The following is a 25,108-nucleotide window of genomic DNA, read 5'->3' on the forward strand; positions in this document are numbered from 1 at the left end:
CGGAGATGTTCCCTAAAGTGCTCTGCTAGGAGGCGCCCAGTCTCCCCAATATAGTGGAGACCGCATCGGGAGCAACGGATACAATAAATGATATGAGTGGATGTGTAGGTAAAACTTTGATGGATGTGGAAAGCTCCTTTGGGGCCTTGGATAGAGGTGAGGGAGGAGGTGTGGGCATAGGTTTTACAGTTCCTGCGGTGGCAGGGGAAAGTGCCAGGATGGGAGGGTGGGGCGTAGGGGGGCGTGGACCTGACCAGGTAGTCACGGAGGGAACGGACTTTGCGGAAGGCGGAAAGGGGTGGGGAGGGAAATATATCCCTGGTGGTGGGGTCTTTTTGGAGGTGGCGGAAATGTCGGCGGTTTATGCGAAGGTTTGTAGGGTGGAAGGTGAGCACCAGGGGCGTTCTGTCCTCTCTTCCGTGTTGGGGGAATCCAAAACTAGAGTGTTTTGGGTTTAGGGTGAGAGGGGAAAGATTTAAAAGGGACCTGAGGAGCAATGTTTTCATGCAAGGAGTGATGTGTGTATGGAATGAGCTGCCAAAGAAAGTGGTGGAGGCTGGTACAATTACAAAATTCGAAAGGCATCTGGATGGGTACATGAACAGGAGGGATTTAGAAGGGTATGGACCAGATAAATTTAGGATATCTGGTCAACATGGACGAGTTGGACTGAAGGGTCTGTTTCCGTGCTATACATCTCAATGACTCTATGACAGTGAGTGAGGGGAGAATAAGAATGAGCAGGTAGGTGGAGATGGAACCCAGAGAGTGAGAAAAGTAATGTTAGGGCGAGAAAGAGATGGATGATAATGTACTCAGGAGAAAGTAAAACTTTCCATAATGGCTGTGCTGCAAACAGCCATGTCTTGACAGCACCTGGAGTGTGAGCATCGGTGGTGGAGATGGTGGAAGGTGTTCAGGTTATACTTGTTGCACTCAATATCAAGTCCTGAAAGCTGCAGGTCCTCAAGCATAAGATGAAATGCTGTTCTTCAAGCCTGCACTGAAGCACAAGAGCAGGTCTGAGACAAAATGTTAACCAGGGTACGTGGTGGTGTGTTAATGTGGTAGGCAACTGGAAGCTCAAGGTCATTTTTGCCGACAGAACGAAGTCTTCCACAAAAGCAGTCACCCAGTTTGCGTTTTGTTTGTCACATGGTGAGGACACGCAGGAGGCTGGAAGAACACAGCAAGCCAGGCAGCTTCAGGAGGTGGAGAAGTCAACATTTCAGGTGTGACTCTCCTTCAGGACTCGGGCTGGGTGTAAGAGGAACTGCAGGTAAAGTGGGAGGGTTTGTTGAGCTTGGCATAGGCAAACACATGTAGAGGGTACAACCTGGTTGGTCGATGGGAGGAATGAATCCAGTTGATAACTGGAAGGAAGGGTCAATCAGAGGAATGGAAGGGGGGGTGGAGAAGGCTTGGAAGGAAGTAGGGGGATGGGAAGGGAGGTTATTTGATATTGGAGAACTCATTGTTGAGTTCACTGGGCTGAGCACCACATTGTGAGCAGCGAATATAGGAGACTAGATTGAGTGATGTGCAGATAAATTGCTGCTTCAGCTTGAAGTTGTGTCTTGAGCCTTGGATAGTGAGGAGGGAGGATGTAAGTGGCTGGTGTTGCACCTTCTGTAATTGCATGGGGTGGCGCAATTAGGGTGTGCAGTGATGTTGGAAGTAGACCAGGGTGTCCTGAAGGGAACAGTCCCTCAAAATGCTGACAAGGGAAGAGAAATGTGTGTCTGTTGATGGCATTCAGCCACAAGTTTGAATGAATGAGGGGTCAGAAAAATTAAAGCAATGTATGTCACAACAGTTCTTAACAATGAGGTCTGAGCCGGAGGCAGTCATTGAGGAATTTATAAAGTGATATAAGAAAATGGCAGCAAATGCTTTACGTTAGTCTTTACAGAGGAAGACAGCAAAATCCTCCCAGGAATAACAGAAATAAGGGATGAGCAAGAATGAGAAACTAAGAGGTTAGTATTTATTGTTTTAAAAAAAAAATGATGTACTGGACAAATAAATGGAAATGAAAGTTAGAAAATGGTGAAAATAGCCTATTATATCAGTAGTCAGAAAAATGCTACAATGTATTATCATTGTTGTGATACCTGGACACTTTATTAAGCAATGGTACAGTTGGGCAGAGACAGCATGGATTTATGAAAGGAAAATAATATTCAGCAAATCCTTTGAAGTTTGTTGATGATGTAATTACCACAATGCGTAAGGGAAACTCCGTGGTTGTGATGGATTTTCAAAGATTTTGATAAGGTGCCACAGAATAGGTTCATGAGCAAAATTAAAATACAGGGATTGAGGTAACTGACATGAATTGAGAATTGGTTAACAGACAAGTAAACATTATGTACCAAGGGGATACCTACAGGTTGGCAAGCTGTGACAAGTGGTTTACCACTTAGGCCTGTTGTTCACAATCTATAAGAATAATTTGAATTTGGGACCCTGCTGCGCTTTTTCCACATTTTCTGAGGACAATGAGAGTTGTGAGAAGGATGCAAAAAGATCAAAGGGATTTAGACATTTCTTAAATGTTGAGAGAATTGGGAAGTGTGATGTCTAAAGAGTCTTATGTCCTTGTTCATAAGTCACTGGAAGTTTAACTTGCAGGTCTAGCAATCAGTTAGGAAGATATATTCACATTGACTTTTATTAGAAGGTGATTTGAGTGCAGATGAATCAAGTCCAGCTGTATTTGTACAGACCTTAAAGACCACAGCTGGGGTCTTGCGTATGGTTTGGTCTCCTAATGTAAGGGAAGATATATTTGCATAAGATGGAGTCGTCTCACTAAGGCCCTGTACAATGCAGCAGCACACCATTGCTCCTATACTTGAATCCTCTAGTTACAAAGAGGATTTGCCTTTTTCACTACTGCACCTGCTTGTTTACTTTAGGCACCTCTTTGCACCTCCCATTCCCAGTCTATCTATTACCATTCAGATAATAATCTGCCTTCCTGATTTTGCTACACAACGCGTTTGTCCAGATTATACTTCATCTGACATGCATTTGCATGTCCTTGGTGAAGTGGGAGGGGGAGTTGAAGTGGTGAGCCACGGGGTGGTTGGGTTGGTTGGTCTGGGTGGACCTCCACATGCAGGTCCTTGGACTCCTCCGTCGCCAGACCATAGCAACATGACAGCTGGAGGAAGAGCGCCTCATCTTCCGCCTAGGAACCCTCCAACCACAAGGGATGAACTCAGACTTCTCCAGTTTCTTCATTTCCCCTCCCCCCACCTTGTCTCAGTCCCAACCCTTGAACTCAGCACCACCTTCCTAACCTCCAATCTTCTTCCTGACCTCTCCGACCCGACCCCACCCCACTCCGGCCTATCACCCTCACCTTGACCTCCTTCCACCTATCACATTTCCAACGCCCCTCCCCCAAGTCCCTTCTCCCTACCTTTTATCTTAGCCCGCTTGGCACACTTTCCTCATTCCTGAAGAAGGGATCATGCCCGAAACGTCAATTCTCCTGCTCCTTGGATGCTTCCTGACCTGCTGCGCTTTTCCAGCAACACATTTTCACCTTTGTAATCTAAAGTTGATTGTCAATGTAATTGGCGTATCAGAATTATTTAACAAATGTCCAGTTGTGGTATCAAATCACAAAACAACTAACTAGGTTGAAATTTTAATAAAATTGGTTCTTTCAATAAATTGTGCCACATGACTTTAATATGAATGAATTGTCTTGCTTTCACACTTCAGAATGCCACTACCCATTCCTTCAGTTCTTGTTTTATGCTGAGTGGCCTCCATTATTGAAAGGATTATGTAGGCTTCATTGGTCAACTTACAAGCCATGACAGTCATCATCAAAAAAACTAATGATGACCATACTATCTATAGTTGGTACCACCAGAATATATTGTTTACTCCTGCGATAGTTTGCATTTATGCAAATATACTTAGATGCATAATGTCTATAGAATTTTTTTTAGTGATTGTATATAGTGATCACTATATTGTAACAATATTTTAAATCAAAATCTACACATGTACGTAACGGCACTTACGTTTGCAATTGTTTGCATTCACTGATTTATTCGTACCTTCATGGATTCAGATGGCTGTATTATTGGTGTTTATATCTTTTTGGATCAAATTGTGCAAGTTATTAAAATGTTGAACTATGTTATTTAAATCTACTGTAGTTTCCTGTAACCCCAATTAGATGTAACAGGCTGATTTATTCAGCACATAGATGAAATATTGTGTTGTCAAGAAACAGTTGTGGTGTGCACAGTAAGAACTGATGAGGCCCAGTTCAATGTGTGTTTAGTGCATTTAAGGACCTGGTCAGAAAAGAAGGTAGGTTTGCAGGCAAAACATTAGAATTTTGAGGAAGGAAAATAGACTGCTATTGTCAGCTTTACAAGGAACAGGGCAATATTTTGAATTGCTGGTTACTATGTGATAAGTCATTACACTCCAAGGTAAAAGCATTTCAAGATCGTTTTTCAACACTGGAAATATTTTCAGTTTGCACCAACAACAATGAGTAAAGACATCATACAACCAAAGTTTTAACTTGTGCCCAAGTCTTTTTTTAATGTTCATCAGCTACAATATATACTCATGTGCTGTATAGGTCGATCTCATGTATAATTTGACCCTTTGTTTTTGGCTAAACCATCTTGTATTTTCCATATATCTCGTGTATAATTCAACCCTACTATGGCATATTATAAAACACTTACAAAGGAAACTGCATATTCCCATTAATTTATTTTGCTGAAATTTCATAGATTTTTTTCAGAAAATATCTGCTTAAAGAAGAAAATAAGTCAATATTCCCATTAACCCACTTAAATGAAATTGCATTCATTCATTCATACCAGTAACTCAACTCATTGCTCTTTGTTTACTAACGGTGTATCGCATTTCTATTCATTCATTCATAACTCTACTTGCCACACTTGGTTTACTACAGCACATTTTGATTCGTTCATTCAATCAGACAGGTACTAACTCTATCGGTACTTATTGCACTTTGTTCACTATACACCCAAAAGTTAATATCGTTAAAAAGTTAATCATTTTAATTGTGCCATTATGTCTATATAAAAGTGAGATACATTAACTACGTACCGGTATACCTTTAATTCTGATATAGTATATGGAACTCCATATACTATATCAGAGAATGTAGCAAATTGGGGAAAGTTTGTGTTCCTGGCTCAGACCCAGCAGAAAGATGGACAGTAGAACAGTGGGATTTTTCAGGGTATCTTGTTCCTCTTTTAAAATCCAATTTTAGAATAATTACACCAACACTGATTAATACAAGTTAATTTACAGTTAGTGCTCTCTTTTGAATTAAAGTGTAGCTGTGCAGTTTAAGTTTCATCTCTTTAATTCAAACACAGTTTGTTGAGTGAACTGCTGTGTAACGGGGCCTCCCCTGTCCCCACTCCCTCTGTGACTACCCTCCCCCTCTCCTCACCCTCATTCGCGCTAGGCTACAAACCTCCAGTATCTTCGATTAGCATGGCCCCACACAAGCATATGGCGGGGAGGCCATGCCAGTCACCTGTCTCCAATGACATCACTGCCCATCAGTCAGAACACCATTTAGTTAATGGGCAGGCCACAATCCAATCAGAGCTGCGGCCTGTGGATAAAGAACCCGTCCACAGAGAGATTGGAACTCCATATACTATATCAGAGAATGTAGCAAATTGGGGAAAGTTTGTGTTCCTGGCTCAGACCCAGCAGAAAGATGGACAGTAGAACAGTGGGATTCAGTCACTATTTAGGATTCTTTATTACCCGGGATTAATTGTGTGATCAAATCAACTTCTGCTAATAATACGGTATTTTGAACTACAGCATGAATTTCAGCCCCTTTGAAAACAATACGTCGTGTTTAAGTCAATCCCCTAATTTCAGCTTTAATAAAACCATCTTCAAATTTGGACCTATACACAAGCATATACGGTATTTTAGGTTCAAATTATTGTGTTTTGAGGGGCACTGCTGAGTTTAAATCAGTCTGCATATATCTTGAATGTTGCAAAGCAAAAATTCTGATTTAACATTTAGCTATCAAAGGGCAGCCTTTCCTACATCTCTCTAGACACACGCAATTTGTATTGGACAAATTGTCTAAATGTTCTCTAAATGTCAACAACTTATATTTAATAGTACTTTTTAATACATTTTTGAAAAATGAACACACTTCAGAGGGTCATCAAATTATGGTTGACGCCAGACCACTGGGAGAGATTGGAAAAAATAACCAAAAGCTTGTTAAAAGAGGTGGGTTTGAGTACACATCATAATGGAGGAGAGCAAGGTAGAGGGACAGTGGTTTAGGGAGGAACTCCTGAGCTTGGAGTCATGACAGTTAACAGCAAAGCCACCATTAATGGAGTGATTGAAATCAGAATTGAACAGAAGACCAGGATTAGAGAAGTCTGTGTGCCATTGTGAACCTGACAGTGGTTACCAAAGTGAGGAATGTGAAGCCATAGAGTGAACTGAAAACCTGGTGAAAATTTTAAAATTGGGGAGCATATGTAATCAGCAGGTACTGAGTAATAGGTGAACCCATGGAAAACAATGGGCCTGGATGGAGTCCCTGGCCATGCACTCAGATCCTGTGCGAACCAGTTGGCAGGAGTACTCAAACATCTTTAATCTCTCCTTACTATGATCTGAAGTCCCCACCTGCTTCAAGAAGACTACCATCACCCCTTTGTCAAAGAAAAATCATTCATCGTGCCTCAATGACTGCCACCCAGTGGCTCTGGCCTCTTTAATTCTGAAATGCTTCAAGAGGATAGTCATGGCTCACATCAACTCCAGCCTAACAAATTGCCTTGATCCTTTGCAATTTGCCTATTGGCGAAATAGGTCCATGGCAGACTCCATCTCCTTGATCCTACGCTCATCCCTGGAACATCTGAATAATAAAGGTACCTACGTTAAGCTCCTACATATTGACCACAGCTCTGCCTTCAACATCATAATTGCAAACAAATTCATCTTCAAACTCTGAGACCTAAGTCTTGGCTAACTCTTCTGGAGTTGGATCCTTTATTTCCTGACCCGTAAACCGCATTCAGTAAGAATAGGCAACTGCACCTCCTCCACCATAATTGTCAACACTGATGCCATAGGAAGCTGTGTACTCAGCTCCCTACCATATTCCTAATACACTCATGACTGTGTAGCCAAATTCTGTCTCAACTCCATTCACGAATTTGCTAATGACACCACAATTGTAGGTCGGATCTGAAACAATGACAAGACAGAGTACAGCAAAGAAATTGATGGCATGGTGTAAAGATAACAATCTCTCCACTAATGTCTGCAAAACCAAGGAGCTAATTATTGACTTCAGCAAGTAGAATGGAGGGCATGCTTGTGTCTGCATCAGTGGTGCTGAGGTGGAGATGTTCGAGAGCATCAAGTTCCTGGGATTGATAACTGTCAACAGGATGTTCCAGTCCACCCATATCAACATGACTATCAAGAAAGCACAACAATGTCTCTATGCCCTAAGGAGGGTAAGGAAATTCAGCAGTTCCACAAAGACCTTTACCAATTTTTATAGATGCACCATAGGAAGCACCCTATCTGGATGCATTACAGTATGTTATGGCAACTGCTCCTCCCAAGACCACAGGAAACTGCAGAGAGTGGTGAACACAGCCCAGTCCATCACCAATCAAAGTAATCAAGGATCTCTCCCAACCTGGTTATACTTGCTTGCACTGTTTTCCTTCAGAGGAAGGTATAAAAGTTTCCCTGATGTTATCAAACTTTAATTGGACCTCAAATATTAATTTTGATCTCTTTCTGCACCTTCTTGTGGCTGTAACACTGTATTCTGCAATCTGTTCTGCTATCCTAATGCACTTTGTTAGGCACAGTCTCCCTATATAGCACAACACTTTTCACTGCCTCTCGTTACATGTGACAACAATAAGTCTAAATCAAACTCAAACTGAAATTCATCTGGACCCAAGTTTGGACTTTCAAAGAAGAAAAGTTTTGAAATATTTCAAACTGAGGTCAGAAAATAATGACTAGATCAGGAGTGAATTGGACATTTAAAGAGGCATAGATGAAGTGTTTCAGTACCAGGTGAGCTGAATAGAGGCAGAGTTGAGTGATATTTTGGATATGGAAATAAATTATTTTAATAATGAGACCTATGACATCAGAAGGATATTTCAGGGTCAAATATACAGTGAAGGTTATGAACAATTCTCAGGCTCAAGACAGTTGTTAAGAAGTCAATGAATTCAGTTTTTCCAATATTTACTTGGAAGAAGTTCCTGCATACTCAGTACTGGATGATCTGTAAGGAGTGTGACAGTTTACAGATAATAGAGGAGTTGAGCGAGGCAGTTATGGAGAGGTGCTCCCTGTAACCTTCAAGGCTGCATAGCAACTGACTATGCAGAAGTTGGCCCCTTTTAAGGTATCAGAAGTGGGTGGATGCACAAAGGTATATAAAGGACCATTGCATATAAATTGTCTGTACAATTTTTAAAAAATGCGTTGTGATGAAAGTTTTGTAATCAGCCTACATATGGAAATTGATGCCAGAATTTTAATCAATTCTGCCAAGGAGCACCATGAAAAATCGATCCATGGGAGGGGTGGGGGACACCAGAGTTAGCATCACATGAACAGGAACAGACATCATTGCAAGAAATTTTCTGTCTATTAGATATAAAAGAATTGATTCAGGTGAGAACAGCTCTGTTGAACTGAACATTGATGGAGAGACATTGACCGAGAATGGTGTGATCATTCATGTTAAAGACTGCAGGCAGGTGAAAGAGAATGGGTAGAGTTAGTATATCACTATCTCAGAGGCTGCCATTTATGACTTTGAGAACCATTTTAATATTGCAGTAAACAGTAACCTGATTAGAAAAGGATGTTGTTGGAAAATTATGCATGGATTTAGGAGGCAAAATTAAGTTCCAAACCTTAGAAGAGAAAAGGGAGGTTGGACGTTTACAAGGTTGAACGGTGTCATTTGGGGACTGGGAGGGAGCAGGGGGTGGATATGGAGAACATTGGCAAGTTTAAGAGTGGAGCAGTACCTGAGGAAAGACATCTCACCTCACACCTTGCATGGGGATCAGAAAGAGAAATTGGTTGTTCAGCAGCATGGTAGAGAGAGGATTGAGAGAGCAAAGGTGAGTGTCATAGAGAAGGCATGAAGGAAAATGAACTAGAGATTACGGCTTAAGGTGGGGTGGGGGTGTGGGTCATGCTATGAAGGAACTTTCATATGTTGGAGAGAGACAGAGTTTATTTCAGGTCAATTAGTCTTGCTTCACAGTGGCCTAGATGCAAGGTTGTTGACCGGAAACATCAAAAGCTGCACTGTGTAGATACTGCCAAACCTGCTGAGTATTTGCAGTATTTTTTTGTTTTTGTTTGTGCTCCTACCATGGTGGTAAACCAGTAATAGAGATGAGGTGCTCAGAGGAAATCCAGAGCTTTTCCAAACAAGGTTTACAAGAATGATGCCTGGATGTCAGGGATTAAGTTACAAGGACAGATAATACAGATTAGGCCTTTTCTTTCTAATATTAAGATGGTTAAGCGATGATCTAATTAATTCTTCATATTGACAGGAAAGGACAGGTTAGATAAACTATTTCATCTGTTTGTAGATTCTAGAACTGGGGACATAGTCTAAAAATAAGGACCAGGCTATTCAGGAGAGATTTTAGGAAGCATTTCTACACACAGTGGGTAACATATGTTTAGAATTTACTTACACCAAAAGTAGTTGATGCTAGATCAGCTGTTTATTTTACATCTGAGAGAGATAAATGTTTGTTCAGCAGAGGTAATATAGGATATGGGCCAAAGGCATTATATGGAATTGGGGCAAAGATCAGCTGAGATCTCATTGAATGATGCAACAGGCTCAAAGGGCTGAATGGCTTATTCCTGTTCCTACATTTCATGTTAAAGTCAGAGGTCCCTTCTTGGAATAAAGTTAGTATAGCTAAGGATGGAGTCAGAATAGAGCAACCACAAACTTGCCAAAGTTTAGCGATGGGGCTGATGAAGTCCAGAAGTATCACTGCTGGAGGTCTCGTTCCAAATGAAATGCAAGAGATGTGTACAGTCCTTCGCAGATCTGAGAAAACAGCAAATTTGGATGTTGCTGTAATACCTAGAAGGAGCCAAAAACTGTTGTTTGATGCCAGTCAGTAGACTATAGTTGAAACTGAAGAACCAGTAAAACAAGTTAGCTGGTCAAAGACTCAGCAATTAATGGCACCAGGGAGAAGAATTGTAAGCTTACTAAAGATACTTGAAAGCAACAAAGCAGATCATCAGTGGCACAGTAATTAAGTCCGATGATATATTCCAGCATTATTCAGTGCAGCAATCTGATCTTGATGTCCATAGCATTTCAGGAAGTTATAAGTCAAATTTGTAGATACTTCCAGTGCTTAACAAGGGGACAATTAAAAGGTACAGTTGGGGCATGGGCAGTACCAATTTAAACTATCAGGTAATATGAAAAATGCGACCAATCTTCGAGCCATTGGTACTCAGTGGAAGTGAGATTTGGGGAAAAAGTGTGAAAGCTATTCAAGGATGAAGGTGCACATAGTAAGGAGTTAGCAACCCAAACTGTTAACTGTTACCTGGGCTTTGTGAGTTACATTGCTCGACCTTACTAACCAGAAATTATACACAAAACATATTCCTTTGGAAGCTTAGAATTGAATTCAAACTAAGTTCTAATGGTGTGCCTGTACTGTACATTCAACAATGCAAGCTTTGTTTGCCAGCACTTCAAATATCAGGGAACTATTTATTTCAGCTTCAATGTAAAGGTCAGCTAGTTATAATCAGTGCTGTTGATTAGCACTTTTCACTTTAGAAAATGGAATGGAATCCCTAAAAGTTGGGTTTTTTTTCCAATAATTACCAGGGTCCTATGTCAAAAATAGAATTTGACTTACTCAGTCATGCTTAATCAGTGACCTGGGCTTTATCAATATCACATCAAACTTCTCAAATTCTTCAGCAAAACATAATGCTGTTAGTGAATCACTGGTAAAAATGCAAGTAATTATGGCGTGCATCTCTAAAATGTATTTCAAATAACACTAATACAAATTACCTCCTTTGATATATGATTTTTATCTGAACACATAGTGGTTTTGAAAAATATTCCATCCTGAAATTATATATTTGAAGATGTTTGTAATTGTGTTGACCTTTGAGCCTTTGCAAACTGGTAAAACTTGATTTTTATCTTTTATATACTTGCTTGCTGTACGATCAAATCAGCAATAACTCATAAATTGTCATGTGTTCTCTGCAGGCAAACTAAGTGAGGCATGTCAGTAACTGTAATGCCTCAGGTGAAATTTAAAAGTCATAGCATAATTATTGAGCGCTATTTTACATCAGTAAGTCTACTGCTAAGTTATCCATTGTATATGGAGTCTCCACAAAAAATTAACCTATTGAAATCCTTTCAATTAAACTTATTGCAAGGCTACAGAATGTGCCAGATGGCTACGTACTGAAGTTCATAGTTATCTTTTGAAGCTGCTAGTCTTTGTTACCATATTTTAAACTTGATGATTTTTTTCATTCTTTACATGCCAAGCAAGTGACTTTAAACTTCAATGTTGATAATGTGGTAGAGTGCAACATCTGCCCTTTATAAAATCCATTCCACTTCAATAATTGAAAATCAATTCTAAAAGACAGGGAAAATTATAAGGGTTTGTTTCATAGACAATGAGGTGCCCACTGTAACTTTTTTCACATTATGTAACTTTATATATTCCACAAATTAAGTGAAAAATGGTCTTCTTCTGAAAAACAACTTTTCCAACACTGTCCAAACATTGGATCATAGCAACTTTGAAGTTTGTAATTTTCATTAGGATCTTGGATCCTGTTGACAGACAAAATAATCTTCACCCAAATAAGTTGAAGTATCTGTAAATTCTCTCTGTATTAGAATTCAGTAGATTGGACAAGAGCTCGGTAGTTATTTCTCTGAATTAAGCTATTTGTTTTAATTATTTTGTGTATATATGCAAAATTCTCAAAGAGAAAAGCTGCAAGATTTCTTTTAAAAGATTTGATAGGATAATTTTGTCTGCAGTAATATTTTCGCTATTTTTTATTACCATCTTAGTTATAGTACAGAGTCTACAAAAAGAATGTTCATAGAGAGTCCAATGATTTGCTATTTTTAGGAACAGGAACTGCAACAGTGTAGTATTGCCCTTTATATCTAAAGTTTAATTGCATTTTGGAAATGTTTGTTAATTTCAGGCACCAAATTACTGTATTTGTAAAAATAATGATGTGGAGATGCTGGTGTTGGACTGGGGTGGACAAAGTTAAAAATCGCACAACACCAGGTTATAGTCCAAAATGTTTATTTGGAAGTAGGGCTGTACTACTGCTCTAGTTACCTATTGGAGAAGTCACGCTCTGAAAGCTAGTACTTCCAAATAAACCTGTTGGACCATAACCTGGTATTGTGATTTTCAACTTGGTAACTCTCATTGCAAAAATCAATCCTTAATTTAGCCAAAAATTCAAATTCTGAGTACTTACTATACTCTTGCCACTGAAGTCAAACTCACCCTGGTGCAAACGTAATTGATAGAATCACAGGTTAGTAGAACATTGAAAGCAGCTGTTCGCCTCTTTGTATCTGTGCAAGTCAGTGCTGTCAAGATGACCACCTCAAAGTGTAGTATTTCCTCAGTCATGTTCTCTAACGTGACACTAAGGCATGAAGAAGAAAGAACAGCTTAATTTAAACTTTGAGTTATTCAGTGTACAGACCAGACAAGTTGTTAAAACAATTAAGGTATTGGAGAAGAAAGTTAAAAGATTAGAGGAAGCTTTCTACTTAGGTGGGTGTCCAAGATTAAGTGTGCAAAGGAAAACCGAGCATTTGATTATAGTTAGAAAATATAGTTGTAGGATATATCAGTGGAATAGCCGGAATGATTTTAAAGACATCTGAATTGTATGCCAGGTTTATGAAGAGAACCGATTTTGTACAGTGATAGTAGATCAAGATTTGACAATTTTAAATACAAGTTCAATAATGGAAGCACGTTTTGGCTCCTTTTGCGCGACTTGTGGGTGGCAGGGTTGTTTGGTCTAGTGTTCTGACCTGGCAACTCTGGTAGCAAGACAATAGAGATAACCTTTCCAAAATGTTACTCATGTGTAAGTCAAGTTTTTAATCCACATTTTTGTCAAACGGTTAGAGTTTGATTTTCGTATCATGATATGCAATAGGTAAAAAGAAGTCTATAATGAACTCAGGTACAAATAATCTTAAAGAGTGTGACAGATGTGCACTCAACCTAATAATTCGGTTCAAGGTTTGTGTGGATAATGCTGACTGTATGAAATTTAGTTACCCCCCTCGTGTAAGAATTTCAGCAAAGCTTAATAATAGGTATGTGAAATTCACACTTAACCTGCAAGCGCAATAGTTATACTTTGTGTCCCTCTAGACCCGTGTTGTCAAAAGAGCTGTAAGCTTTACAACACTAGGAATAAGAATTTATGATAAATAATAATTCATTGCCCTTTCCATTAATAACAATTATGCACAGTAGGTCTACTGATCACATTAACTCTGTTTGCTTTAAGTGCAGATGTTACTCCATGTATTATCGGTAGTATTGGTATTAGCTCCATCTCTGACTGCACCTCATGCATGCATGCAACAGCATAGTCATTATGTTACTGGACTAATAATCCAGAGGCCTGGATAAGATGGAAGTATGAATTCAAATTCCACCAAGCTTGCTGGGGAATTTAAATTTAGTCAATTAAATAAACCTGGAATAAAAAGCTGGCATCAATGAAGATGACCTTGAAACTAATGGAATTTATAAAAACGCAACTGGTTTATTACTGCCTTTTGGGGAAGGAAATCTACCTACCTTTATCCATTTTGAATTACAGTAACATACTATTTTCTTAACTGCCTTCTGAAAACGCCTTTTCAGTCAGTCAGTTGTAGATATTTTCTAATCAATCTGTTTGGAGATTTTATTACACACCTGTGGAGCAGGTGAGATTGGACCCAGGCCTCCTGGCTCAGATTAAGGAACACTACACCACTAGCAGTATTCATGCACAGCTACTCCAATGTCCTCTGCATATAATTTGCATTAGCACGCTGATCAGGGCAGTGACCTTGAAGTCACTGTCATACAAAGATCTCGAAGGCCCACATAGCTGGTGAGTAAATTAGAGGGCAATCTGGTCAGAAGAGGCCCAACTTATATATAATTTCCAATCAACCTGTTCAGCAATGGTATTGCACACCTCTGAAGCAGGTGGGACTTGAACCCAAGTTTCCTGGCTCATAAGTAAGGACGTCACCATTGCACCACATGAGCCCTAAAGGTAAATCAGGAATCCGTTCTTCACTGTGACACCACCTCTTAAGTGTTCTATCAAGATTGCTACAGAATCCTGCAGCTATTGAAAAAGACAGCTTATCATCACCTTGAAGGCAATTTGAGATGAGCAATAAATAGTGGACTTGCCATCAATGTCTAAATCCCTTAAATGAGTAACTTAAAAAATTGAGGGCTTGTTGGGAAACATTGTTCTCTAGTTGAAAGTGGTGTTCCATGTATCTGTTGTCTTGGTCCTCTTAGATGGAAGTGATCATAAATTTGGAAAGTGCTATCTGAGGATGGAATGGGACTATTTGGCTCCACCATTTTGGCTGTAAACTGTTTTGTCGTTCATTACTTTGATGCTGAGCTGTTTTGGCGCCAATTCAGAACAAAAAAAAGTCTTGTAGAGCCTGTACGAAATTCGTTTTTATTGCATTGTAAGAAATAAATCTAATTCTTTTTTATTCATTATTTTTAACCTATTCATTATAAAAATGAATTTCTACATTTTGCTACATTTATCAAACACATATAGATAACTATCGTTTGAAAATTTTGGTTTGTCTTTCTTGCTTAGAATGTTTTCAGCCATTTCTGGTATGAGCTCTACAAGAAAATAGAAAGAAAATTGTATTACAGCTTTCCAACGTGAAGACAGAAGGGCTTAAGTATCATCAAGGCAGTAGATGACTATTAACAATTGTTAGATGAGAAAATGATTACAAAATAAGATTTGAATCTACAGCAGGTCATTACAGCTTTGACTATCAACTCTTACTAGTTGAGAAAATTACATTGGGTTGTTAGTCATCCTCTCTTCTTTAACCAAACAAGACTATTTTATTCTGAATTGGTGCCAAAACAACTCAGTGCCAAAGTAATGAGCGCCAAAACAGTTTAGAGCCAAAAGGGCGGTGCCAAAACGTACCCGACCTATCTGAGGAGCCTTGGTGAATTTCTGAATTGTATCTTGCTGCTACCTCCATGGAGGAGATTGTTAATGCTTGTGGACGTGGCTGTAATCAAGGATGCTGCTTTGTATTGAATGGTGCAAAGCTTCATTGTTGGAATATTGTTGGAATTGCATTCATTGAGGCAAGTAGAGAGTTTTCAATCACATTCCTGACTTGTGCTCTGTAGATGGTGGACAGGCTGTGGGAATCAGGAGATGAGTAATTTGCTGCTGGATAGGTAGCATCTGAATCTGCCTTTATAGCCGTTGTATTCATACGGCTAGTTCAGTTCAGTTCTGGTCAACAAATGTTGATTCTAGCTTCTGGACATTAACACATCTTGTCTAATTGTTACACAACTACATATCCAGATATCCCATATAAAAGTGAGTATTGGAATTCCTGACTTGAAAAAAGAAGCAAATAAAAGTCAAGGATGTATTCAGCACTAAACATTTGGAAAAAGACAGAACCTACAAGTCCTCCATTTTGTTTTTATTTTTAGTCACCGCAGTTTTTACATTGCTGCATCTGACCAGTGGGGTGTGCTTTTTATTGCAAGATAATTTCTTCAAAGTCAGAACAGCTACATAGTAAATCCTTTGAGGTTTCCCAGCCTTTGAGGTGGTCAGTTAATAACTTTTAAGTCAGTAAATGCAGTAAAATTGAATAATTAAGTTTTTTTTTCAAAAAGTCAACATCTGTATGTAAGCAGTGTTTTCTTTGAAATATTAGAAAATAATGACATTAAGAGTTGAATGTTAAAAGGAATAGGCAAAAGTGAGGACTGCAGATGCTGGAGATTAGAGTTAAGAATGTGGTACTTGAAAAGTACAGCAGGTCAGTCAACATCTAACGTTTCGGGCAAATGCCCTGCATTAGGAATGAGGCTGGAGACCTGGGTAGTGGAGAGATAAGTGGTTAAGAGGTAGTGTTTAGAAGCATTTTGGTGTTGAGCGTCCATGTTGTTGAGATATGAACTAGATATGCAAGAACTCCCTCTGCTTCCATGTGTTAATGTCGCAACCAATTTGAGGTAGAAGCACTATTTTAAATAAAAGGAACTAATTTCATGGAGGTAAGACACTGGGTAAATTCAAGCTCTGATTGAATAATCAGATATTGAATCCAAATTTTGCACTGACCAGTTCTGTTGTCCTAACTACTGACAGCTAAGGAGCCAATTAACAAAATGCCTAACATTTCTTGTGCTCTAGTTAATGGTAAGTGATTCAGATGAATGGCACTGGGTTTAAGTGTCACGAATGTGGAGATGGCTTACAACCTGCATGTTGGGTGTTGTGCAACTCCAGCCACTGCACAAATAGCACCTGTCTCATTTTATAGTTAAAAGGAAAGTTATGGGACTCAAGTAGACAATGACCCAGTATATTAGGTAATTTCTAACGAGACAGACACTTTGGGCAGGATTTTATTGGCCTATATCAGTGGAGTCATGAGAGGAGGAGTTGAAAGACTGTAAAATCAAAAGATTAGATTTGATTTCTTAGTGTGGAAACAGGCCATTTGGCCCAACAAGTCCTCACCGACCCTCCGAAGAGTAACCCGCCCAGACCCATTTCCCTCTGACTAATGCACCTAACACTTTGGGCAATTTAGCATGGTCAATTCACCTAACCTGCACATCTTTGGACAGTGGGAGGAAACCAGAGCACCCTCGCGAAACCCACGCAGATAGTGGGAGCATGTGCAAACTCCACACAGACAGTCGCCCAAGGCAGGAATTGAACCTGGATCTCTGGTGTTGTGAGGCAGCAGTGCTAACCAGTGAGCCACTGTGCCGCCCTAAAGATGGTGGCTGATCAGCTCCTTGACCATTTCCTGCTTCTAATGGCGAAACAGACATCTACTATAGGAGGGGGAAATGAATTAGCATTTCCTAGACTCTCCAAACTCCACCTGTCAGGTAGGAAGGCTGGTCACTGGCAGTTTAGGATTGGGAATAGGAGTTAAATGTTCCTTTGACCTACATCGTCTAAGGCCTGTGACTGTTCAGCATTGGGCACCATCTCTGATGGTGCTGCTGACCCCTGATTGGACTGGCAGTTGAAAAAAATGGGCAGCTATCCTGAATAGAGAGAATGGTAACTTCAGTGGCAGCTTATTCATAATTGTTGCCTGTAAAATTAAGGAGGCAATTATAGCAGTTTGCCAAGCATGTTGCCAATGGGTATTGCTATCTACTATAGGAGCTTTTCACCTGTTGGTGATTGGAACAAGTTTGTTTTTGTTTTGTAGTGTGCTCCTAAACTTAATTTTACAGGTAACATTTTATGAATAAGCTGCCAACAAAAGTTACCATTCCCTCTGTTGAGGACAGGGCCCACTTTTTTTTTAAAAGTTCACTCATGGGGGCATCTCTGCTAGGGATGCTAGGCCAGCATTTATTGCTCATCCTTAATGCCTAGGAGGCAGTTATATTCAACCACATTGCTATGGGTGTGGAATCACATATAGGCCAGACCAGGTTAGAATGATAGATTCCTTCTCATGACATGAATGAATCAGATGGGTTTTTCCAATAATCAACAATGGATTCACGGTCATCATTAGATCATTAGACTCCTAATTCCAGCTTTATATTTAAGTCAAATTCCACCATCTGTCGTGGCAGGATTTGAACCTTAGTCCCCAAAACATTACCTGGGTCTGAGAGTTAACGGTCCAGAGATAAATATGACCAGGCCATCGCCTCCCCTCTTAGTTCAACTGCCAGTCCAATCAAGGCATCAATAGCACCATCAGAAAGGTGCCCACTGCTGAACAGCGAGGGATCCTAGAGTAAGTAGGTCAAAAGAACATTTAAAACTTACTCCCAATCCCAGATTGCCAACAACCAACCTGCAGTCAGATCAGTAGGGTCCCTCTATAAGGGATAGAGATTGGAGTCCATATCTGAATTTTTGTGACATGATTTCTTGGAAAGAATGATTTTTTTTATCCCCTATTCTGCTCCAGCAGATATCTATCTTTAAACTTTTAGGTCAATCGTTAATTATCATAATTCGTAGAAGAACCTAAGAAGTTTAAATTCTTTCCTCACTTGACTTCACCATATTCCTTTGACATGTATGGACCTGTCCTGAATATCATGTTACATTTACTCATGATTCTAAAGGGATGACAGGGCTTGGGGGCTCTTGTTTTAATTTTTCGTCTTCAAAACTTTTTAAATTAAATTTCAATTATTTTAAATTGAATAATTAAATGAAAAAGAACCTGTTCACTGATGACTACAAATCCTAAAGTTCCATTGCAAACATTTTGCATTTGAGGCAAAAAAAGATTATATCTAATGTCGGGAATCAACAATCGTCATATTGGGTGAACTAAAGTGATCCCCAGTGTAATCTAACATTTCAAGTCTAGATGCTGTGTCTCTATGGAAGCTGCCTGACCTGCTGTGATTTCCAGTATTTATTTTCAGCACTGATTCCAGCATCTGCAGTAATTTATTCGCAGCAATGTCATCTGTTGTGTTGTTAATCAGACCCAATCATAAAGGCTGCCAAGTGAACGAAAATTGTCCATCTGTGAATTTAGTCTGAGAAATGGTCAAAATCACTGATAAAATGAAGAAACCAGAGATTGAAAAATTTACTTAGCTTTAATAACTGCGGTTCTGGGGGAATGGCACTTGGGGGTGGCAATATTCTGTTTCCAATCACTCATGTTTAGCATTAGCTTAAATTGGTACAAAACTTCAGTAACCAGTGGGTCTCTTGAAATCTTGGCACTGGTCCCCAGTTGAGATTCCCTGTGTTGTAGTATACTACACAGGTAATTCTCTTATAACATCATACTTCGGTTCCTGCGCGATCTCATTTTATAAGAAAATTACGCAATGCCAGCACCTTTTAAACTAATGGGCCTGGAGTCATGTTATAGCCAATACAGGTAAGAAAAGTTCATGTTCTACAAGTATCTGTCCAAATTCAGCACTCGTGTTCTAGCCAATTCATGTTGTAAAAACACATGCTGTAGGAGAACCACCTGTACACGTTAATAGATAATTCACTTTCAAGCAGTTGACACAATAACTATCCATTAGAAGTGATCCAGGAAATTCAACTTTATATGGTAAAATCAAAAAGGCTTTGTGCAGAAAATCTCTGTCAGTTGTTTTATTTCCTGCATTGTTCTAATATGCAAACTTGCCAAACAAGTGGCAGGAAATAACTAGCCCCAACAAGCGACAACATCACCCTTTGACATTTGTCAGCCCAATCATAGATATTGTCCAGGTCTTGCTGCATTTGGGCATGGACTGCTTCACTATTTGAGAAGGCATGAATACTGCTGAACATTGTGCAGTCACCAGCAAACAATCTATTTCTGACCTAATGATGAAGCCAGGTTCATTGCTAAAGCATCTGAAGATGGTTGGGCCAAAAATGTCAACCTGTAAGGAACTAAGGGCTCTTGTGGTGCAGTGGCAGTGTCCTTACCTCTGAAACAGAAGGTCGAGGTTCAGGTCCCACCTGCTTCTCTGAAAAGGTTTGATTAAAAGATATCTACCCTGAAGCGCACCTGCAGAGATGTCCTGGAGCTGAGATAAATGATCTGCAACAACTACAACCATTTTTCTCCATGCCAGGTATGACTATCAACAAAAGGTGAATCCCCCCCACCCTCCCCAAATCCCATTGACTCCAATTGGGCATTGGTTCCTTGATGCCACCCTCTATCAAATGCAGCCTTGATGTTAAGTCCCAGCCTATTCTTATAACTCAAACCCTCCAGTCCTGGCATCAACCTGATTAAATCTTTTCTGAACTCTCTCCACTTTAATAATATACTTCTGATAGCAGGGCGACCAGAACTGTGCACAGTACTCCAAAAGTGGCCTCATCAATATCCTGTAAATCCTCAACATGATGTCATGATTCCTGTACTCAATGGTCTAAGCATTGCAGGCAATCATGCGAAACTCAAACTTAACCCCTAGGTCTCTCTATTCTACAATGCTCCCCAGGGCCCTACCATTAACTGTATAAGTCCTGCCCTTGTTTATTTCACTAAAGTGCAATACCTCACATATATCCAAATTAAACTCCCATCTGCCACTCCTCAGCCCATTGGCCTAATTGATCAAAATGCCTTTTTAATGTTAGATAACTTTCTTCACTGTCGACTATATGACCAATTTTGGTGTCATCTACAAACGTACTAACCATGCCTCCTAAATTCTCATCCAAATTATTTATATAAATGACAAACAAAAGTGGACCCATCACCAATCCCTGTGGAATACAGCTGGTCACAGACCTCTAATCCGAAGTACAACCCTCGATCATCTTCCTGTTTCGCCTATCATCAAGCCAATTCTGGATCCAATTGGCAAGTTCTCCCTGAATCCCATGTGATGTAGCTTTATTAATGAGCCTACAATAGAGAACCGAGTCAAAGGCTTTACTGAAGTCCATATAAATAACTGCCCATCTCTCATCAATATTTTTGGTTAAGTCCTCAAAAAAACACTCAAGTTAGTAAGTCATGATTTTTCACACACACATGGTGACTACACTTAATGCGTCCTTGCCTCTCCAAATGCATTTAAATCCTCTCTCTCAGAATCCCCTCCAACAACTTGTGCATCACTGTCAGGCTGACAGGTCTGTAGTTCCCAGCCTTCACCTTACAGCCTTTCTGAAATAAAAACTCAACATTAGCCACCCTGCAGTCTTCCGGCACCTCACTTGTGGCTGGCAATGATACAAATATCTCTGCTGGGACTCTACCATTTCTCCCCTAACTTCTCACAACATCTTGGGATACACTTGATCAAGTCCCAGAGATTTATCCACCTAAATGTTTTTTCAGACCTCCGGCAGTTCCTCTTTTGTGGTGTGGACTGTTTTTAAGACATCAATATTTATTTCCTCCAGTTCCCTAGCCTCTTTTTCTTTCTCCACAGTAAAAACTGATGGGAAGTATTTGTATCTCTCCCATCTCCTGTGGTTCCACACATAGCTGCCTTTACTGATCTTTAAGGGGCCATTTTCTCTCACTAGTTGCTCTTTTGCTCTTAGTGTATTGGTAGACAAGGTTAAGGATATCTCGTATCCCCTTTTTGCCATTCTAGTTTTCCTCTTAAGAGTGCTCCCTAAACTGTTCAAGAGATTCCATTGATACCAGCTGTCTATATCTAATATATGTCTCCTTATTCTTGACCAGAATCTCAATATCTTTATTCATCCATTGTTCCCTACTCTTACCAGCCTTACCCTTCACTCCAACAGAAATACAATGCCGAATGCCTCTGAACTCTTGTTATTTCACTTTTGAAAGCCTCCCACTCGCCAGTTGTCTCTTTACCGGCCAACAGTCCACTCCAAACAACTCTTGAAAGTTCATCTCATACAGCAAAATTTGCCTTACTTCATTTAAGAACTTGAACTTTTATACAATTTTTCCATAATTATTTTAAAACTAATAGAATTATGATCACTCATCCCAAAATGGATAGTGCAGAAGGATGTCGTAGTTTACAGAGGGACATAGATAAGCTGCAGAGCTGGGCTGAGGGGTGGCAAATGGAGTTTAATGCAGAAAAGTGTGAGGTGATTCACTTTGGAAGGAGTAACAGGAATGTAGAGTACTGGGCAAATGGTATGATCCTTAGTAATGCGAATGAGCAGAGAGATCTCTGTGTCCATTTTGAGATCCCTCAAAATTGCCACCCAGTTGATAGGGCAATTAAGAAGCATATGGTGTGTTAGCTTTTATTAGTAGAGGGATCGAGTTTCAGAACCATCAGGTCATGCTGCAGCTGTACAAATCTCTGATGCGGCTGCACTTGGAGTATTGCACGCAGTTCTGGTCATCACATTATAGGAAGGATGTGGAAGCTTTAGAAAGGGTTCATAGGAGATTTACTAGGATGTTGCCTGGTATGGAGGAAAAGTCTTAAGAGGTGACTTATTTGAGACATACAAGATAATCAGAGAGTTACATCAGGTGGACAGTGAGACCCTTTTTCCTAGGATGGTGATGGCTAGCACAAGGGGACGTAGCTTCAAATTGAGGAGTGATAGATGTAGAACAGATATCAGAGGTAGTTTCTTTATTCAGACAGGAGTAGGGGCGTGGAACACTCTGTCTGCAACAGTTGTAGACTCGCCAACTTTATGGGCATTTAAATAGGCATATGGACGAGAATGGAAAAGTGTAGGTTAGATGAGCTTCAGATTGGTTTCACAGGGCAGTGCAACAGCGAGAGCCGAAACTGTACTGTGCTGTAATGTTTTATGTTCTAAGAACAGTCAATTGTTCCCTAATCTCCCACATCTGATACGAGAAGTATACCACTCCATTGACTGGCATAATTGCCCCTTAAAAATTTGTTCGCTTAGATATGCCTAAAAAGACATACGCTTTTTTAAAATCCATATTTGTAGACTGATTACTGCTGACACACTATGCTGGAAGAACATAAAAGCTATGTTCTATGTTAAAATTCCTAATAAAAGCAGATCTAAAAAGATTTTTTTTAAAAAAAGAAAAACACATTACTCTTCCCTTACCCACAGTTTTTAATTTCAAGCATGTAAAAAAAACTTAAAAATTCAGCACTTAGCCAAACTCCCAGCAAATGAAAACCGCCTCCTCCTCAAACCGCAGCAACCGCCGCCGCAAACCATGACGTCACTTCCGCCCCCACCGACCTTGCAGCCTCCGCAATCGCCACCCAGACAACCACCTCCACGATCGCCAGGAAGACCATCGCCGACAGATTCGCGGCCTTCGTGGGGTCCACGGCTATCGGGAACAACACCGTTTCTGCTGTCGCCACAGCTACTTCCGCCCCCTGGGTTGCTGTCGCTGCAGCCACTTCCGCCCCCAGTCACATCACTCACCTGCACAACGACCACGCCGCATGCGTCTCCGCCCCCACGCCGATCTCCGTCACCACGCCTAACCCCGCGCCCACGCCGATCTCCGTCCCCATGTCGAACCCCATTCCCGCCCCTACGCCTAACCCCGCCCCCACTCCCAGCTCCAGCCCCACACCAGTTCCTAGCTCCCAGCATTGCCATGTTTTCACCATCCCTCCAGAACTACCCCTCTCTGAGGATGAAAGATCAGTCCTCGGCAGAGGCCTCACCTTCATTCCCCTATGCTCTCGGATTAACAAGTTCAACACGCGGCGAGATATCGAACAATTCTTACGCCGCCTTCGCCTCCGCGCCTACTTCTTCAACCAGGATTCTCGCCCACCCTCTGATGACACATTGTCCCACCTCCAACACACCCCATCCACCTGGACACCCCGTGCTGGCCTCTTACTTGCCCTCGATCTCTTCATAGCCAACTGCCACCGCGACATTAACCACCTCAACCTCTCCACCCCTCTCACCCACTCCAACCTCTCACCCTCGGAATGTGCAGTCCTCCACTCCTTCCATTCCAACCCCAACCTCGCTATCAAACCAGCAGACAAGGGAGGCGCAGTAGTAGTTTGGCGCACCAACCTTTACACCGCTGAGGCTAAACGCCAGCTCGTGAAGACCTCCTCCTACTGCTCCCTTGACCATGACCCCACCTTCCACCACCAAACCATCATCTCCCAGACCATCCATAACCTCATCACCTCAGGGGATCTTCCACCCACCGCTTCCAACCTCATAGTCCCGCACCCCTTGTTTCTACCTCCTGCCCAAAATCCACAAACCTGACTGCCCCGGCCAACCCATTGTTTCAGCCTACTCCTGCCCCACCGAATTCCTCTCTGCATACCTCGACACAGTCCTGTCCCCCTTAGTCCAAGAACTCCCCACCTACGTTCGGGACACCACCCACACCCTCCACCTCTTCCATGATTTTCACTTCCCCGGTCCCCAACGCCTTAGCTTCAACATGGACATCCAGTCCCTGTACACCTCCATCCCCATCACGAAGGACTCAAAGCCCTCCGCTTCTTCCTTTCCCGCTGTACCAACCAGTACCCTTCCACTGACACCCTCCTTCGACTGACTGAACTGTTCCTCACTCTGAACAACTTCTCTTTCCAATCCTCCCACTTCCTCCAATCCAAAGGAGTAGCCATGGGCACCCACATAAGCCCCAGCTATGCCTGCCTCTTCGTAGGATATGTGGAACAGTCCATCCTCCGCAGCTACACTGGCACCACCCCCCACCTTTTCCTCCGCTACATCAGTGACTATCGGCGCTGCCTCGTGCTCCCACGAGGAGGTTGTACAGTTTATCCACTTTACCAATACCTTCCACCCCGACCTCAAATTTACCTGGACCGTCTCAGACTCCTCCCTCCCCTTCCTAGACTCTCCATTTCTATCTCGGGCGACCGAATCAACACGGACATTTACTATAAACCGATCGACTCCCACAGCTACCTAGACTACACCTCCTCCCACCCTGCCCCCTGTAAAAAACGCCATCCCATATTCCCAATTCCTTCTTCTCCGCCACATCTGCTCCCAGGAGGATCAGTTCCAATACCGAACAACCCAGATGGCCTCCTCCTTCAAAGACCGCAATTTCCCCGCAGACGTGATCAACGATGCTCTCCACCGCATCTCCTCCACTACCTGCTCCTCCGCCCTTGAGCCCCGCCCCTCCAATCGCCACCAGGACAGAACCCCACTGGTCTTCACCTACCACCCCACCAACCTCCATATACATCGTATCATCCGTTGTCATTTCCGCCACCTCCAAACGGACCCCACCACCAGG

General features: G+C 41.3%; 1 protein-coding gene across 1 annotated transcript in view; it reads left to right on the plus strand.

Annotated features, from left to right (window-relative positions):
* LOC122549650 (ubiquitin-conjugating enzyme E2 E1) overlaps positions 1–25,108 on the plus strand; it is a 121,099-nt gene that overhangs the window by 64,473 nt on the left and 31,518 nt on the right. The window lies entirely within an intron of this gene.

This window comes from Chiloscyllium plagiosum, chromosome 5, assembly GCF_004010195.1.
Source record: "Chiloscyllium plagiosum isolate BGI_BamShark_2017 chromosome 5, ASM401019v2, whole genome shotgun sequence".
Lineage (NCBI taxonomy): Eukaryota > Metazoa > Chordata > Chondrichthyes > Orectolobiformes > Hemiscylliidae > Chiloscyllium > Chiloscyllium plagiosum.